The sequence below is a fragment of the Camelus bactrianus genome, chromosome 8 (assembly GCF_048773025.1).
Source record: "Camelus bactrianus isolate YW-2024 breed Bactrian camel chromosome 8, ASM4877302v1, whole genome shotgun sequence".
NCBI classification, from domain to species: Eukaryota; Metazoa; Chordata; class Mammalia; order Artiodactyla; family Camelidae; genus Camelus; species Camelus bactrianus.
In genome coordinates, this window is record NC_133546.1 from 61,243,395 (window position 1) to 61,260,713 (window position 17,319).

The 17,319-nt window shown below is 38.2% G+C and overlaps 1 protein-coding gene across 5 annotated transcripts in view; it reads right to left on the reverse strand.

Annotated features, from left to right (window-relative positions):
- CFAP206 (cilia and flagella associated protein 206) overlaps window positions 1-17,319 on the reverse strand; it is a 48,315-nt gene that overhangs the window by 24,418 nt on the left and 6,578 nt on the right. The window contains exon 1 of one of the 5 annotated variants that reach the window (XM_074368650.1): window positions 194-6,741. The exons of 3 other annotated variants lie outside the window; for them this stretch is intronic. The gene's annotated coding sequence lies outside the window, so the exon portion shown is untranslated. Of the gene's footprint in view, window positions 1-76; window positions 6,742-17,319 lie in introns of those variants that run through there. One more of the 5 variants, XM_074368649.1, reaches the window with a different exon arrangement.

The following is a 17,319-nucleotide window of genomic DNA, read 5'->3' on the forward strand; positions in this document are numbered from 1 at the left end:
CCCTCCGACCTGGGCGCCTCGGCCGGAAGTGACCGCTGTTTCTGCCCAGTGGCGGCGCCCCCAAAGGAGTCCTTACTGAGAGTCCAGTCTCAACCGGGATGGACGGGATGCTACAGCCGCCCAGCCTCCGCCCGCTGCCCTATGCTAGCGTCCTGGTCCCGGCTTAAGGGCGCGGGTCTTCGAGTGGGCTGACCTCGGCCGGAATGGAGAGCTAGAGCAGTGGCCACCCGATTCTTCCCAGCGTCGGCGGTGTAACCATGGAAACCAAACGCTAAGGCCCAAGGGGGCGTGGCCAGGGCGTGGGTGGGGCCAATGAAGGGAGGCGCGGCGGGATCCAAGCTTAAGAGTCTTTCCTCAAAGGATGGGCGAGCATAACTTTAAAGAACAAAAGCAAACAACATACAGAAAGACCCAAACCCTAGGCAGAAAAGGGCAGGTTCACTACACCTCAGTAGGTTAAGAGTGTCTAACACAAGATTTCTTAAGCAAGAGTATTAACTTGCTAACTGGAAACCTATGCCCTGTTAAAAACGGAGGTGGTGTGGGAGACGAGGTGGGCGGGGGACAGGAGCCAGTTCTGAGACTATGGGAAAACTGAAGGGTTGTATTGTTGAGAAAGGCATTTCTTATAAAAGTATTGTTGCTGGACATAATAAACTATCTGTAACAGGAATAGAAAGAGTTTTATTTGAGCCAATCTGAAGACTATAGTCCTGGACATAGCCTCTCAGACAACTCTGAGGAATTGCTCTGGAGAAACATGGTTTTCAGCACAGTTTTATATTCTGTCAGAACAAATATAAAACAAGTCAGGGATACATTCCCTTAAGGTTTCAAAAAACACGGATCAGCATGTGCACAGCCAGTCAGTGTGGCACCAGCATCTGGGAAGGAAGTCTTATCATTGAAGGAGTACCAGCAGTGATATCCAAGGAAAGAACTTTATTTTTAACATGGACAGTCTTTTTACTTCTGGTCAATGGACCCTTCTCTTCTATGACTAAAGCAGATGTACAGTGTATATTTGATAGGCCACAAACAGGTTGTTTTAGTTAGCATAAAATTCGAGTTAAATTACGTATAAGCAAGATGACTTTCCCCATACCTCAATATGTGAAATTTTTTCATTAATGTCTAGTTTAAAAAAAAAAAAAGTAAAAAGTATTACAGCTTAATTTCATGTTCTCGTGTTAAAAGGAAGCCTGTAACAGGATGATCCAAGATGCCAGAAGAGAAAATTCCACATTCTAGAAGCACATATGACACATCTGAGTCTGGAGTTGGGATAATGAGGTTTTGTCCTTTAACCATAATGTTCATTAGGCCCACCTACTGACATGAAAGTATGAAGCAGGATTAAACTAGTATTAGAAGCAGAGCATCAAACAACAAAGTTTCATTTTTAAACAGACTGCCAGTAATTTTTCTCAAGTTGCAAAGAAATATAGCCAATATACTTTGCTTAAGGACATTCACAAATTATTAGCAAATGAATCAACACAAAAATACGCAAGTCATAGTATAAAAGGATTTTACTTATCCTCCCCTTCTAGAAGATTTTCCTGGAATGAGGATGAAGCTTGTGCAAAAATAGATGTTTATGATCAATTAATCTTCGACAAAGGAAGCAAGAATATACAGTGGAGAAAAGACAGTCTCTTCAGCAAGTGGTGTTGGGAAAACTGGACAGCAGCATGTAAATCAATTAAGTTAGAATACTCCCTCAATCCGTACACAAAAATTAACTCAAAATGGCTTAAAGACTTAAATATAAGACAAGACAGAATAAATCTCCTAGAAGAAAACATAGGCTAAAACATTCTCTGACATAAATTTTAGCAACATCCTCCTAGAGCAGTCTACCCAAGTAATGGAAATAAGAAAGACAAATGGAACCTAATTAAACTCATAAGCTTTTGCACAGCAAAGGAAACCATAAGCAAAACAAAACAACAACCTACAGAATGGCAGAAAATATTTGCAAATGATGTGGCTGACAAAGGCTTAATTTCCAGAATATATAATCAGCTCATACAACTCAATAACAAAAAAACAACCCAATCCAAAAATGGGCAGAAGACCTAAATAAGCATTTCTCCAATGGAGACATAAAAATGGCCAATAGACATATGAAAAAATGCTCAATATCACTAATTATCAGAGAAATGCAAATCAAAACTACAAAGAGGTATTACTTCACACCAGTCAGAATGGCCATCATTCAGAAGTCCATGAACGATAAATGCTGGAGAGGCTGTGGAGAAAAGGGAACCCTCCGACACTGTTGGTGGGAATGTAGTTTGGTGCAGCCATTATAGAAAACAGTATGGAGATTACTCAAAAAACTGAAAGTAGACTTACCATATGATCCAGCAATCCCACTCCTAGGCATATATCCAGAAGGAACTCTAATGTGAAAAGACACATGCACCCCAATTTTCACAGCAGCACTATATACAATAGCCAAGACATGGAAACAACCTAAATGTCTATCGACAGATGACTGGATAAAGAAGTGGTATATTTACACAATGGAATACTACTCAGCCATAAAAACCGACAATATAACACCATTTGCAGCAACATGGATGGCCCTGGAGAATGTCATTCTAAGTGAAGTAAGCCAGAAAGAGATAGACCAGGACTTTTAAGCCAGCCTTGATCAATGAAAGCAATTTAGCAATTCTTTAGATATTGTAAAAGCCTTCCTAAGAAAGTTTCCATTTACTAACACAGATATATAATGAACATTTGCAAGAGTACTTTAGAGTTTACAAAGTTATTTCATAGATAATAACAAAGGGGCTGTTCCCTACAGCAGCCTCACAGAGAGTGAACTATTGGCATTGCATCCTACGGATTCAAGAATCAGTGTAAAAGACCAACCCAAGACTACACAGTTCTCTTAGTCCTGTTGCTCATATCAGTATTTAATATTTGAAGGGGACTCTTTTAAGGTTATAAGAAAAGTTCTAGACTTTCCTCCAGAAAAACGCGTAAGGTTTCTAATTTTACATATGATTTCAGAGAATTCAGATCCCCGAAGCTCATGCAAGTGGCAGCAGACTCTCAATTAAGAGTCTGTAATGCCCCTGACAGTGGTTATACGGATGTTCATTTTATAATTATTTATTCAGTGGTGCATATATGTTACATTGACCTTTTCTGTTTGTTATATTTCATAATAAAAAAGAAAAGGCACAACAATGTGGAGCTTCTCTACTTTGTTGCTTTTTAGTTGTAGATCATTAAAATAGAGCTACAACCGCATTTTCCAAAAAAATTCTCAAATGTTAAAAAAAAAATCCAGATCTCGTGCTTTTCACCCTGTCTCACTCTTCTTCTCTATTATTATCAACATGCTATGCAATGATTGGCTACTTTTTTTTTAAACCCAGCCAACGTGTTGATCAATGTGATATATACAGTTTATCAATTTTGAAACCGTGGACGTCATAGTGTCTTAGAATTAGCTAACAATTTTATTTTCCAGTTTAACTTTCCTTCTCCACAAAAATGCTGGGTTGTAGAAAGGGAAGCTGACTTTTTAGGGTAATGATGAAAAAGAAACTGTGGGACAAGCAAGACAATGCAAGTCACTTTTCTTGCAGTTTCTCTTAGAATAAGCATGAGCTATTTTCAGTCTACTTTCCCACATCCTTTCAGTGAAAAAGATCACAAGATCATTCCTTAATCATCTTCCTTAGAGAGAGGCCTCTTTAGAGGTTAGTTACATGGGCACAATATGAAGAGGCACACACAAAAAAGCAGAGAGTTGAGTTTCCTGACACAAAAATAGCAAACTTCTTAAGCTCATTAATCTGATCTTTAAAAATCTACTTTTCTTTATGATTGTAAATTATCTTTAAAGGTAAGATGAATGGTGAGCGAAAGCATGAATTGTTTCCCATCTTCTTCTCCATCACCTGAATCAGCCAGTGGGGAAACAACAAACCTTATGAGCAGATTTTCACAACCTAGATCGGGGAGCAGGGGGTGGGTATTTGAAACATTTACTGCAGATACCCAAGCTTGGGGTCCTGCTCTTTAATATATTGCAAGAGAATAGAGATTACAAGAACATAAAATGAAAAAAATCAGCCAATTCTGTTAAAATCAAGCCTCTAAAAAAAAAAAAAAAAGCCAAGGCAATAATGGTTCTCTCTTAAAATTATTTTCCTTCAAAGCAGCTAAATTTCATACATATAGTCCTAATGAGGAAAATGGGATTTAAAGCATAAAAGCCTTTGAATTATAGCCCCTGTGACGGTGATTCTCAATTCTGGAGAGTGAGGGAGAGCATATCAGAAATACCTTGGGAGTCCCCGAGGATGAATCTGCTTAGATTGGCTTCTTTCACTTAATGATATGCATGTAAGTTTCTTCCACTTTTTTTTTTTCCCCTGGCTTGAGAGTTTGATTTCTTTTTAGCATTGAATAATAATGAAAGAAATTTTCACATATTGACGTATGAGAAAGTCATTTTGGCTCATACATGATTTAACTCGAATTTTATGCTAACTAAAACAGTCTATCAATACATCGTACATCCATTTTAATTATTAAGGAAAAGGAGTATTAACCAGAAGTAAAGAATGTCCACGTTAAAAATAAAGTTAAATGCCTCCCTTCCTTGGATGCCAATGCTGGTACTCCTTCAATGATAAGACTTCCTTCCCAGGTGCCAAGGCCATACTAACTGATCTGTTCACATGCTGATCTGTTCTTTTGAAACCTAGAAAGAATGCATCCCTGACTTGTTTGATGTTCTTTGTTCTGACAAAATATAAAACAATGCTGAAAACCATGCTTCTCCAGAGCAATTCCTCAAAGATATCTGGGAGGCTGTCTTCTGGACTGTAGTCCTCAGTTTGGCTCAAATAAAACTCTTTTCTATTCCTGTTATGGATTGTTTATTGATTATTTCCATCAACAATAATATTCCATTGCCTGGATGTACCAGTTTGCTTATCCATTCACCTACTGAAGGACATCTTATTTGCCTCTGAGTTTTGGCAATTATGAATAAAGCTGCTATAAACATTTGTGTACTGGTTTTTGTGCAGATATAAGTTTTCAGCTCCCTTAGGTAAATACTAAGGATTGCAATTTCTGAATCATACGGTAAGAGTATGTCTAGTCTTGTAAAAAAAAAAAAACCCAAAACCTGCTAAACTGTCTCCAGAGTGACTGTACCATTTTGCATTTCCATTAGCAATGAATAAGAGTTCCATTTGCTCCACATCTTCACCTGCGTTTGGTATTATTAGTGCTGGATTTTGGGCATTCTAATAGGTGTGTAGTGGTATCACACTGTTGCTTTAATTTGGCAGTTCCCTAATACTTATGATGTAAAGCACCTTTTCAAATGCTACTTGTCATCTGCGTATCTGCTTTGGTGAAGTGCCTGTTCAGATTTTTGGCCCATTTAAGAAATTGGGGTTTTTTTTCTTGCTGTTGAGTTTTAAGAGTTCTTTGTATACATTGGATAACAGTTCTTTATCAGATATGTCTTTTGCAAAGACTTCAAGCCAGTCTGTGGCTTGTCTTTTCATTCTCTTAACCAGTTCTTTCACACTATAGTTTTTAATTTTATCATTCTTTTTTTCCTCCCTGCAAGTTTTATTGAGACATAGTTGATATATAGCACTGTGTCCTTTTTGGGGGGTGGTGGTAATTAGGTTTTATTATTTTTTTTTTTTACAGAGGTATTGGGGATTGAACCCAGGACCTTGTGCTTGCTAAGTAAGCACTCTACCATTGAGCTATACCCTCCTCCTGGAGTTTTTAATTTTAATTAAATCCAATTTATCAATTTTTTCTTTCATGGATTATGCTTTTGGTGTTTTATTTAAAAAGTCATTGCCAAACTCAATGGTAGCTAGATTTTTTCCTATGTTATCTTCTAAGTTCTTATAGTTTTGTATTTTACATTTAGGTTATGATCCATTTTGAGTTAATTTTTGTGAAAGGTGTAAGATCTGTGTATTGATTTTTTTTTTCCTGCTTCTGGATGTCCAGTTGTTCCAGCACCATTTGTTGAAAAGAGTACTCTTTCTCCTATGAATTGCCTTTGCTCTTTTGTCAATAGAGCAATATGTATGTGGGTCTATTTCTGGTCTCCCTATTCTGTTCCACTGATCTGTTTGTCTACTGTGGTATTTCTTTGGCCAATACCACACTCTCTTGATTACTGTAGCTTTGTCTTGAAGTCAGATAGTGTCAATCCTCCCATTTATTTTTCATGTATTTTCCACCTTTTACTATTCTGATTTGGACTTCTAGTCAATGTTGAATCATAGTAATGGTAATATTGAGTGCCATTATTTTAAAAGAAATGCTTATATTATCCCAGTAAGTATAGTGTTTGCTGAAAATAAATACTCTACTTTGGTGGGGGGTGGGTTGGCAGTGGTTAAGAAAGTTCCCTGTTACTGGTATGGGAATTTGCAAACACTTTTTTTGCTTATAAATTTATTTCTCACAGCTCTAGAACCCAAGATCAGGGTGCTAGCATGGTTGAGTTCTGATGAAAACCCTGTTCTGGATTGCAGACTACTGACTTCTCATTGTGTCTTCATATGGTGAACAGCAGAGAGAGGAAGTAAGCTTTCTAGTGACTTTTTTCCCTCTGTGGCCATTATGTCTTTTCCTACCCCTCAAAAAAAAGTAGATTAGCTATGTTGATGACTTAGTAACTAAAAATGATTTGAAAAACCAAAAATGTTACCATAATTATTGATATGTATAATTTATTTTACCAATATTAAAAGTGCTGCAGACTTCCAGTATACTAAACTGCACGTTTTAAGTGTGCACTTTGATTATGACAAGTACACACCCAAGAAAGCATAACTACAATCAAGATAATCAACATGTCATCAGCCCCTTCCTTGCAAAGTTCTCCCCTGTCCCAATGTGATCTATCCCTTCCATTCTTCCTTTCCATTCCCATCCCCAGGCAATCTTTGACTGCTTTCTGTCCCAATAGATTAGATTGCATTTTCTAGAATTTTATAAATGGAATCAAATGATATGTAAGTTTTTGGTCTAGGTCTTTTAGAGAGCATAAATTATTTTGAGATTCATTCAAGTTGTTATGTATATCAATAGTTCTTTCCCATTTATTGCTGATTAATACTTCATTGTATGCACATACCACAATTTCCTTATCACAAATAGTTAATCCACATTTTCAATGAAGTTAAAAAAAAAGTTATTTGGGGAGGGTATAGCTCATTAGTAGAGCCCATGCTTACCATGCAGGAGGTTCTGGGTTAAATCCCCAGTACCTCCATTAAAAATAAATAAATAAACCTAATTACCCCCCCCCCAAAAGTTATTTGGCTCAAAATCAAATAAAGTAAAACAGATTAGAAACTCACTGACTTTAAAGAAATTCTTCAGACAAAAAGGATATGAAGAATAAATTATGAGAAGAGACTATTTGTTTTGATCAGAGGTAGGAAACTTGTGATAAGAACAAAATCTGAAAGAGTTAATTAGAGAAAACAGTGGACGGTGAGGGATTTGGAAAGCAAGAATAAAACATGAACTGAAAAATCTAGTTATACGAAGTTGGTAGCAAGTGTAACAGTGAATTTCAAGGTATTTAAATTTAATGAAGTCTAATTTATCACTTTTTTACTTTGTGGTTAATATACTCTCTGTCCTGTTTAAAAAACCTTTGCTTACCCCCAAAGTCATGAAGGTGTTCTAAGCTGCCTTCTAGAAGCTTCATTTTTCTGCCTTTCACATTTAGATCTACAATATACTGGGAATTGATTTTGGTGTTTGGAGTGAAGTAGAAGTCAATTATTTATTTTTTTCCATGTGGATACCCAGTTAGCCCAGCATCACTTATTAAAAAGAGCATTCTTTCCTCATCAACTGCAGTGTCTCCTTTGTCATAAATCAAGCATGTGTAAATTTACTGGCCTGCTTGGATGATATATCCTATTCTTTTAGTCCATCCTTTGCATCAATACCATATTATTATTAACTACTGTATTAATTATTGTAGCTTTGTAATAAATCTTGATAAAGTCAAAGTATTCTAACTTTGTTCTCCCTTAAGATTGTATTGGTTATTTTTGGCCCTTTGCTTTTCCATATAAAACTTAAAATCATCTTGTTACTTTCCACAAAAATACTTGCTAGATTTTCATTGGTATTTATAGATAAATTTGAATCTATAGGTTAATTTTTAAACGTCCTCATAATAGTGAGTCTTAAATCCATCAACATGGTATATCTCTGTATTTACTCAGTCTTTTAATTTCCCTCAGTAATGCCTTGTACTAGTCTGTGTAGATGTCTTGCATATCTTTCATTAATTTGGGAACCATTGAAAAAATAATACTGATGCTCAAACCCTTCTCCCAGAGATTGTGAATCAATTGGTCTGGCATCGCTCTGGAGCACTGGTATTTTTCCAGGATGCCCAGATGGTTATAGTATGCAGCCACAGTGCAGAAACACTACTCTCAAGGCTGACACTGATCTATTATCGGTGTTTTTGACATGTAGTCATTCACTTGGTTAAAAACCATTTATATATATTATCATCTAGTCCTGGCCTTTTATCACTGGAACCTGTCAGTGTCACCTATGTGGGCCCTAAAAGCCATTACAAGTGCCCTTATTGGGCAAAGGGAGGTAACACAGGCACACATAGGGGGAGGCATTGTGAAGGTGGGGCAGAGAGAGATGTAGCTATGAGCCAAGGAATGCCAAGAGACTCCAGAAGCTGTAAGAGGCAAGGAACAAATTTTCCCCTAGAGCTTCCAGAGGAAGTGTGGCCCTGATGGTAGCTTTTATTTCAGACTTCAGGCCACCAGAAGCTATGAGAAAATAAATTCCTGTTGCTTTAAGCCACCTAGTTTGTACTGATTTGTTACAGCAGCCCTAGGAAATTAATATACAACTTATCAGATAACATCTGTTAATATAAACCTACGAGTTAAATACAAGAGAAAAGAAACATTGAGTGGGTAAGCCTCTAGGCTTTGGACATAAACAGACTCACTGGATGTGCAGTCTTGGGAATGTTACTTATACTCCATGAGTCTTGGTTTTCTAATTTGTACAACAGTACCTACCAACCATATGGCTCTTGGGATGATTAAATCACTTAAATAGAAAGCTATTAGGAGAGATCCTGGAACAAGGTCAACATTCAAGTACTAACAGTTACTGTTAGAAGAAAATCTCATAAAGAGAGAAAGAATGTGACACATCAAATAGGGCACTTAGTTTTGTCTTGTTTTGTTTTTAAGGAAAAGTATCTCTTTCTCTAAAACAGATTTTTAATCAGAGGTACACAGAGGAGTTTCTAAGGCTGTGTCAACCTGACACTCTATTCAAACTTTTGTGTACATGGGCATTTTTTCTCTGGAAAGAAGGGTCATGGTTTCTTCAGCTCCTCAGAGGATTTCATAATTCAGTAAAGGCTAAGAAGGCCTTAAAATATTGAGAGGGTGAGAACAGGGTGTGTGGTGGCGGGGATACATCCATTCAACAGCATTCCCCTCTTCTCATTGAAACAAACTTCCCAAGTACCATGTTGGGCAGGAGGACGAAGAAACACAGCACAGTAGAGGAACAAAGGTGTGGCTTGGGGACAGTGCCTTAGGTTCATCCTCCTTCCCCAATAAATACATGTAAGTAGAAACAGCCATGGGCTATGGGAACGCATCTTTTAGAGAAGTCCTCAGCTCCTTCCAGTATGTTGCTGCCCCAGCCTGTCCTTTATAGAACACTTTAGGTGTGGCCAATGCAGTAAGTCAGATAGTCCATAGGGTGTGTTGTTAAGGGACAGTTAAGGCTGGCCCACGGAGGCAAAGGTGGAATAGACAGATGAAGTAACCTTTCTAATTTCCTCATTTTAGAAAACCATAAGAGGAGGGGTATGAGCTGGAGGAGTCCTAAGTAACCTCCCAGCCCTGTAATTCTGTTATCTTAAATCTACCGTGGCCCAGATTTGCTCCATTAGTGGACTTTCTCCAGCAGCACCCCAGAACAGAAAACTGTAGCAAAGCTCAGGCTGAAGTGGGGAAATGGTATGGGGCAATGGGCCAAGCTGACCGGGGTAAAACTGAGCTTGTACCACCTATGGGTGTCAGGAGGCCCACTTGGCAGAAAGACTATGACTGCTGATACTGAGTGAGATGAAGTTGAGATCTGTGGAGTCTAAATATCAAGCAGTGATGAAATGAAAGGTTACTGGTGGGTCATTATTGCTGTTACAAAAATTGTAGTCTAATGTTGCAATGTTTGGAAGTCAAAATTTGTGATGCTGACAGCATGTATAAGCAAGGTACTATTGAATTCCCTCAATGAGGGAACTGAGGGAGTGTACATTGCCAAGTATCTGACTTTCATTCCCAGAAAGAACAATAATCAGATTGTAATCCCCCAAGGTAAGCATAGCTAAGAAGGAAGAAATTCCCTCCTGCTGCATGAATGTCATCTTTCACACAAAAATCAATGCAAAAAAAAAAAAATCAATGCAAAGAACTGCTTTTAAGTTCAGCCTCCATCATACACAATATGTGACAACTAATGAAATGACTTAAATGATTCCTACATAGACCCCAGTGCCACTTTTCTTTACCTATATGTAAGGGAGCCAACTACTGTCAAAACAGGATCCCATGGCTACAAATTCTTCCGTTTTTTCCCAACTACATAACTGCATATGCTTGGCTCCAGTAATCTAGACCAAGAATTTTATAGAATTTAAGAAGCTGACATAACTTTTAGGGAGAAGTAACTCATAGTACCCTCCTTGTCTCTTTTGCAAGTCAGGAAACACTTGTCAAGCACTTATATCCATTTATTACACATTACAATTCTCAAAGAGGGTGCTGGCATACAGGAATTAATAAGGCGCTCTGTAATAACAAATGTCCCCACCAATTTCCTTCTGAGTATTTTTGGTAATAATATTCCTTCCTGAACTTGTTGTTGCCTGTCCCAATCCTACCCAACCTGCAAGCTCAGCTCAAGTCCTACCTCCTCCAAAAAGCTCCAGTCCACAGTGGCCTCTGCTGCGTGGACCCTGCTCTATCCCAGAGCACCACTCCTACTGGTACTTCATCAGACATGTTCTGCTTTTATACACTAACAGCTAGCATCTCCCATATGTCAGAACTGTTACAAGCACTTTTCTTTTATGAATTTATTAGTTCTCACCTTAACCCTATAAGGTAGTCACTATTATAATCTGCATTTTGCAGAAGAGGAAACTGAAGCCTAGAGAGGTTAAAAAAAAACAAACACCTTTTCCAGCATCATCAAGGTTATTAAGCAGTGGAGCCACAATTAAACTGATGAATCTGCTTTCCCAACTTGTTTGTGAGCATCCAGAGGACAAGAACTCAGTTGTAAAATTTTTTGAGTTCCCACAATGCTCAGCCTAGTGCTAGAATCTTAGGAGCTGGTGTTTATAGTTTTATTACAGTTTACTAATTTTCCAGGAAGTCAGAAGACCAAAGGAAGAGGATTGTTTGGTCCTACTAATCAACTTGATTTAAAACAAGTCTGACAAGATACTACAAAGAACTTGTACTGAGGATGTACACTGTGCTAAGTTTTTAAAAATATATTAATGTATTTAATCCTTTTAATAAGTCATTTCAGAGGAGTACTAGTAGACCTATTTTATCAATGAGGAAACAAGCACAGAGAGGTGAAGTAACTTGCTTGAGGTCACACAGACTCCAGCCTGTGCCTAACCTACATGCAATCATCTCACACTTACTGTAAAGGAATGCTTATCTGCCAGGAGATTTAGAAACTGTGGAGAACATACAGTGATGAAGACGGCCTTCCCCATAGAACACCAACTCTAACCTCGTAGTAGTGACGCCGGAGGGAGAATCTCCCCACAGGACTGCACAGTCCCCTGGGGATCCCACTGGTTACTACTGCCAGCACTGAGCTGGCCTCAGGGAGGCACTGCTCCCCTTTTAACACCTCAGCTTTTACATGCTTGTTTTTAAAAACTACAGCAACCCTGGAGCAAGGCTGGAACATTTAAGTCAGGATTTACCAAAGTCCAGGGTAATAACACAAATAAAGAAAGGGCATAAGGGAGAGAGAGGACCATAATCTGGTTACAAGATGTGGCCCCTATCTAAGGCTCAAACAAAGTGGAGACTCCTGACCTTCCTTCCTGCAGAGGTACCATTCTTGTGTCTACCACACAAAAGCACTCAGCCAGCACCTCTCCTCTTCAGAGTCAGGCCCTTGGAGGGCTGGGTCCAGGAGGAGGTGGGACTTCCTGTGGGGTGAGACCCAACTCAGCATTCCTAATTCCTGTATGAGGACCTGCCTTTTCCACAGACAATGTACGTTGGAGATGAGTGCTCTCTTGGGGCGATGCCTCCCCTCCAGCCGCTTCTTCAGGAACGAGACTTGTTCTTAAGCCTGTACAGGACAACATCACAAATCTAACTAACGTCTGTATAAGATAAATACGCATATGGTCGTAGGTGGCCACAAACCAGCCCCTGTGGTTAGGGTATCTAGAAATGAAAGGAATCCTCACAACAGGACGCCTGAGAGATCAGAGAAGACAACAAAATGAATGGAGTCGGACCAGAAGCACATCCTGACAATCAAGTATGCACGAGTACATGCGCCCAAGAGCACAGACTAGGGGGCGGTGATGTGCGTTTTTGCTTCCAGATACTGTAATCTGAGGTGCTAATGACTGGGAGATCACCAAGAAGACTGCATGTGGAGACAAAATCAAGCACAGTGCACTCGTGAGCACTCCTGATGATGCTGCCTCCAAACCTGTGTGTCCACTGCTGCCAGGAGCCTGACTACCTTGAGGAGAAGGGGACTCATAATTGTAGATGCTCAAAAAGCTATTTGTTAATTTCACTAAGTGCTTATTTAATGCTCTTATTTTTTAAAACCAACCACTTCTTTTTAAAAATTTTTTGCACAAAGAAGCATAAAGATAGATATAAATGTGCTTACATAGGCATAGAAAAATTCTAAAAGGATACCCAGAAAACTCTTCATAGTGGAACAAAGATATTGACTTTTCCCTTTACACATCTCCATATTTAAACTTTGGACATGAGAGTGATTACTTTTATAATTTAAAATGCAAAAGAATAAAGAAGATAAAATGGCAATAATAATTCGAAGCGACTTATACGTAAAAGTAAGGGAAGGTTTAAGTAAAATACAATCCACTGACTAGGGATACCATGATGTGGTTATTAAAATTCCTATTTAGAACACTGGGTAATAGCACGGGGAAAAGTTTATGTCATAATATGAAGCAAAAAAAAGGGATAAAGAATTATACTTCTATACTTCTGAAAAAATAAAAGCCACTACTTAAGAAAACAACTTAAAACCATTTCTGAAACTGGCAACAATGCTTTACCTAGAAGTTTTTTTTCTGGGGCTTGCCTCTGGCATCAGTTTGGTCTTTGCCTCTACAATCCACCACTTCTAGCCCCAGGATAAACAGACACACAGAGGCTCATGCATTCCAGTCATTCCCTCTGATATGGAGCATACCCAGGGCACAAGGCGCTGCAGAGCCAGCGATCACTGATGAGAACAGATGAAACAGTTTCTTCTACTTGAGAAGCATTTCCTTCCTGATCATGTAGAAATAATGTTATCAGTCATGTCTATTTTTAAGATGCAACTGTTTTCTAAGAAAATCTTCTGCAGACATAGTTACCTGTGAAGCCTTCACATAAAGATCTGCAAATGACAGGCTACAGGCCAAGTCCATCCCCCTGCCTGTCTTTGTACAGCTTGTAAGCTAAGAATGAGTTTTAGACTTTCTTAAATAGTTGAAAAAAGCAAAGAGCAATAACATTTTGTGACATGGGAAATTAAGTGAAATTCACATTTCAGTGTCCCTAATGAAGTTTGATTGGAACATAGCCCCGTTCATCCTTCGTGTTGCCTAAGGCTGCTTTTGCTCTAAGACAGTGGACTTAAGTCATTGCAACAGAGATGGAAGGGCCTGTGACACCTAAATATTCATATCTGGTCCTTGACAGAAAAAGTTTAGCAACCCCCGACATAGTGTAACAGGCACTCTGATGCACAAACTATATCGTCATTCTTTCTCAAATCCTCTCTGTGACCTTACTTCATAGATGAAGAAATCAGAGGCCCAGAGAGGTTATAAACAGTTTGAATAACACAGAGCCTGAACTAAGACACTTGGCCAAATCATTTAAGCTAGCTAAACCTTAGTTACACCACTTATCAAAAAATTGTGCTGACCTCATATAATTGTGGTGGAGGTGAAAGGAAATAATGCATATATGGGTTTAGCACCGTGTCTGGCATAAGTGTTTACTAAGCACAGCTATTTTTCTTAGCTAATAATATCATTATTACTATTAAAACTCAGATCATCTTCTGGTTCAGCCTAGTGCCTTTTTCACTACAATAAACTGTATCCTCCTCAAAGAAAAAAGGTTATATAATCATTGATTTTAAAATGTCACTCATGTTTTATCAAGACTCGAGATGGTTTCCACTCACTCCCATATACCTGATCCACTTATATCCTTGAGTTTCTACCAAAGTGACATTATGATGGCCACAGAAGGTCTTGGGGAGATGGCTATCACTTATTCAGGAAGCCCCTATGACCATTTTACCTCTTCTGGTCTGTAAAAGGAGGAGAATGCTTGTTTGGCACAACTGAAAGCTCAAAGGAGATAAGAGATACAAAGGCGCTTTGAAAAGTTTAATGTCTTTACAGTACCATTATACATCAATGAAACCTTTTGCGAAAGCAGGCAATTCCTAAGATCATTATCTATTCACAAGCCATCAAGAGTTTTGCCATCACGTGAACTATGACCTAAATATAACCCTTAAGGTTCTCTTTATTCCTTGGTTTGAAAAGGAGCAAGCAGTACCCAGCTCAAAACTTTGGACAGGGTGCCAGCAATGGAAGGAGAGAGAAAGCTGTCAGCACACAGAAGTGAACAGATCAAGGATCTTCTGAAGTTTCCTGTCATCTGTGCACCTAAGTGTTACTTACCTCCTCACTGTGTCTCTCTCCTAAGCACCCTCTACCTCCATCAATCTGCTGTCTTTTCTTCCTCAGCTTTCTTTCTCCTCCTGTCTTCTCTGTTTCTTTCTCCCACCTCCCAACCCCCACTCCATCCTGTCTTTACTTCGCTCTCACTTTGTCTGAAGAATGCTATTTATTGCTAGTTTTTATATGAAAAAACACTTGTAGCCCATGTCCTCAATGTTATATTACTCTTCCACTCATGTAAATTGTTGTTCTATGTTCCTTGAGAAGAAAAAATTAAATAAATAGAACTTTATTGTTGGCAAAGCCCTTTCACATGCGTTATTTTGTTAATCTTTAGGTCCTCTCAAAACCCCATTAGAAAACAGGATTCTGAGTTACAAAAGTGAATAATGACAGCAAAAGCTTTCCCTCTACTTTTTTCTAAATAGGAAAGTGTCTCTTGACTGAACAAAAGAGCCTCCTGCACTGTGAGCTTCAAGCATCACTTGGTTGATTTAGCTCTTTACTTTCTGATTTTACTGTGGACATCTTTCTCTGATCCATTTTGAAGATGTTCACAATCAGGTTATGGTAAATAAATTCTGAATTCTCTAGTATGGTGTTAGAGAGCATCCGTGATTAACCCTGGCCTCTCTTTCCAGCCTTATGTCTCACAACCACTACTTCATGTACCATAGGAGATTATGTTTTTCTGACTGTACCTTTCCTCCTAAACTTCACTCTTAGATAAAGGCTTAGATTAGCCAACTTCTCACAAAATCTGCCAATTGAGATTGGACTGCCCCATAAAGGCCCACATCAAAACTAGCCATTACAAAGCAACCTAAATGTCCATTGACAGATGACTGGATAAAGAAGTTGTGGTATATTTATACAATGGAATACTACTCAGCCATAAAAAAAGAATAAAATGCCATTTGCAGCAACATGGCTGGATCTGGAGATCATCAATCTAAGTGAAGTAAGACAGAAAGAAAAAGAAAAATACCATATGATGTCTCTCATATGTGGAATCTTAAAAAGAAAAAGAAAAAAAGAGGACAGTAATGAACTCATCTACAAAAGAAACAGACTTGCAGACATAGTAAACAATTTTACAGTTACTGGGAAAAGGAATAAATTGAGAGTTTGAGATTTGCAAATGCTAACCACTATATATAAAAATAGATTTAAAAAAACTAATTTTTTCTGTATAGCACAGGGAACTATATTCAATATCTTGTAATAACCTATAATGAAAAAGAATATATGTACATATATGCATGACTAGGACATTATGCTGTATACCAGAAATTGACACATTGTAACAGACTATACTTCAATTAAAAAATAAATAAAAATTTAAAAAACTAGCCATTACATTTCTCTGAACTCCTACCCTCCCTTTGTCAATGCCTCCATTGGGGCACTCCCCAGATTTGGAATTGTGTTGTTAGTATCACGGTTTAGGAACCCATCGTCTCCCACTACTGTCTGATACACATCTTTGTAGTCCTCACAAACTTAGCACAATGACTACATGCAATAGATTTTCCATGAATACTTAATGAATGACCAAACCTACTCTGTCCAGCCCAAATTCCCTATTAAGACCTGAAAAAGATTCAATTAAAAAATCGTTTATTTATATGTTCATTCCATTTGGGAATCAAATCACTTTATTTAATACCCAATTTTAACCTTAGCAATTATGACATGAAGTTCAATATGCCACTGCTAAGAGTTTCTCTCTCTAAACTCCCAGTTCTGGGGAAAATAAAAACATCTGCCACAGGCACTTTTTCAGGCCCCACAAGCACAGGAGGACTAGGCAAACATGACTATGAACCTGATGCTGACCTTTAGGATGGCTTTAGGTTTGGCAAAACTATTACATGACTTCAAAGCTGGCTTTACTTTTAAATTCTAGTAATCCAAAAAACACTCTGAATTATTTATTTGTCTGCAATGGGTCTTAAAATGTGACATTAACATCCTGGAAAAAATTACATTCGAATCCATTTATAATTGAAAGAGAATATGGTTGATATTTTTTGGAAGCTCCACTCTCTACAAAGAAAGTAGGAATAGGCTATATAATCGTTTATTTAAAAATGCTAGGGTGCTTTATTAAGTAAGACTCAAGACATCTGATCCACGAATGTCTTCAAGTTTCTGCCAAGGTGACATCATAATGACCACAGATGGTCCTTTGAGAGATGGATATCACTGACTCAGGAAGGAAAGGAAGTATGTTTTTGGCTCAGATTTCTTAGCAACATAAGAAATTAATT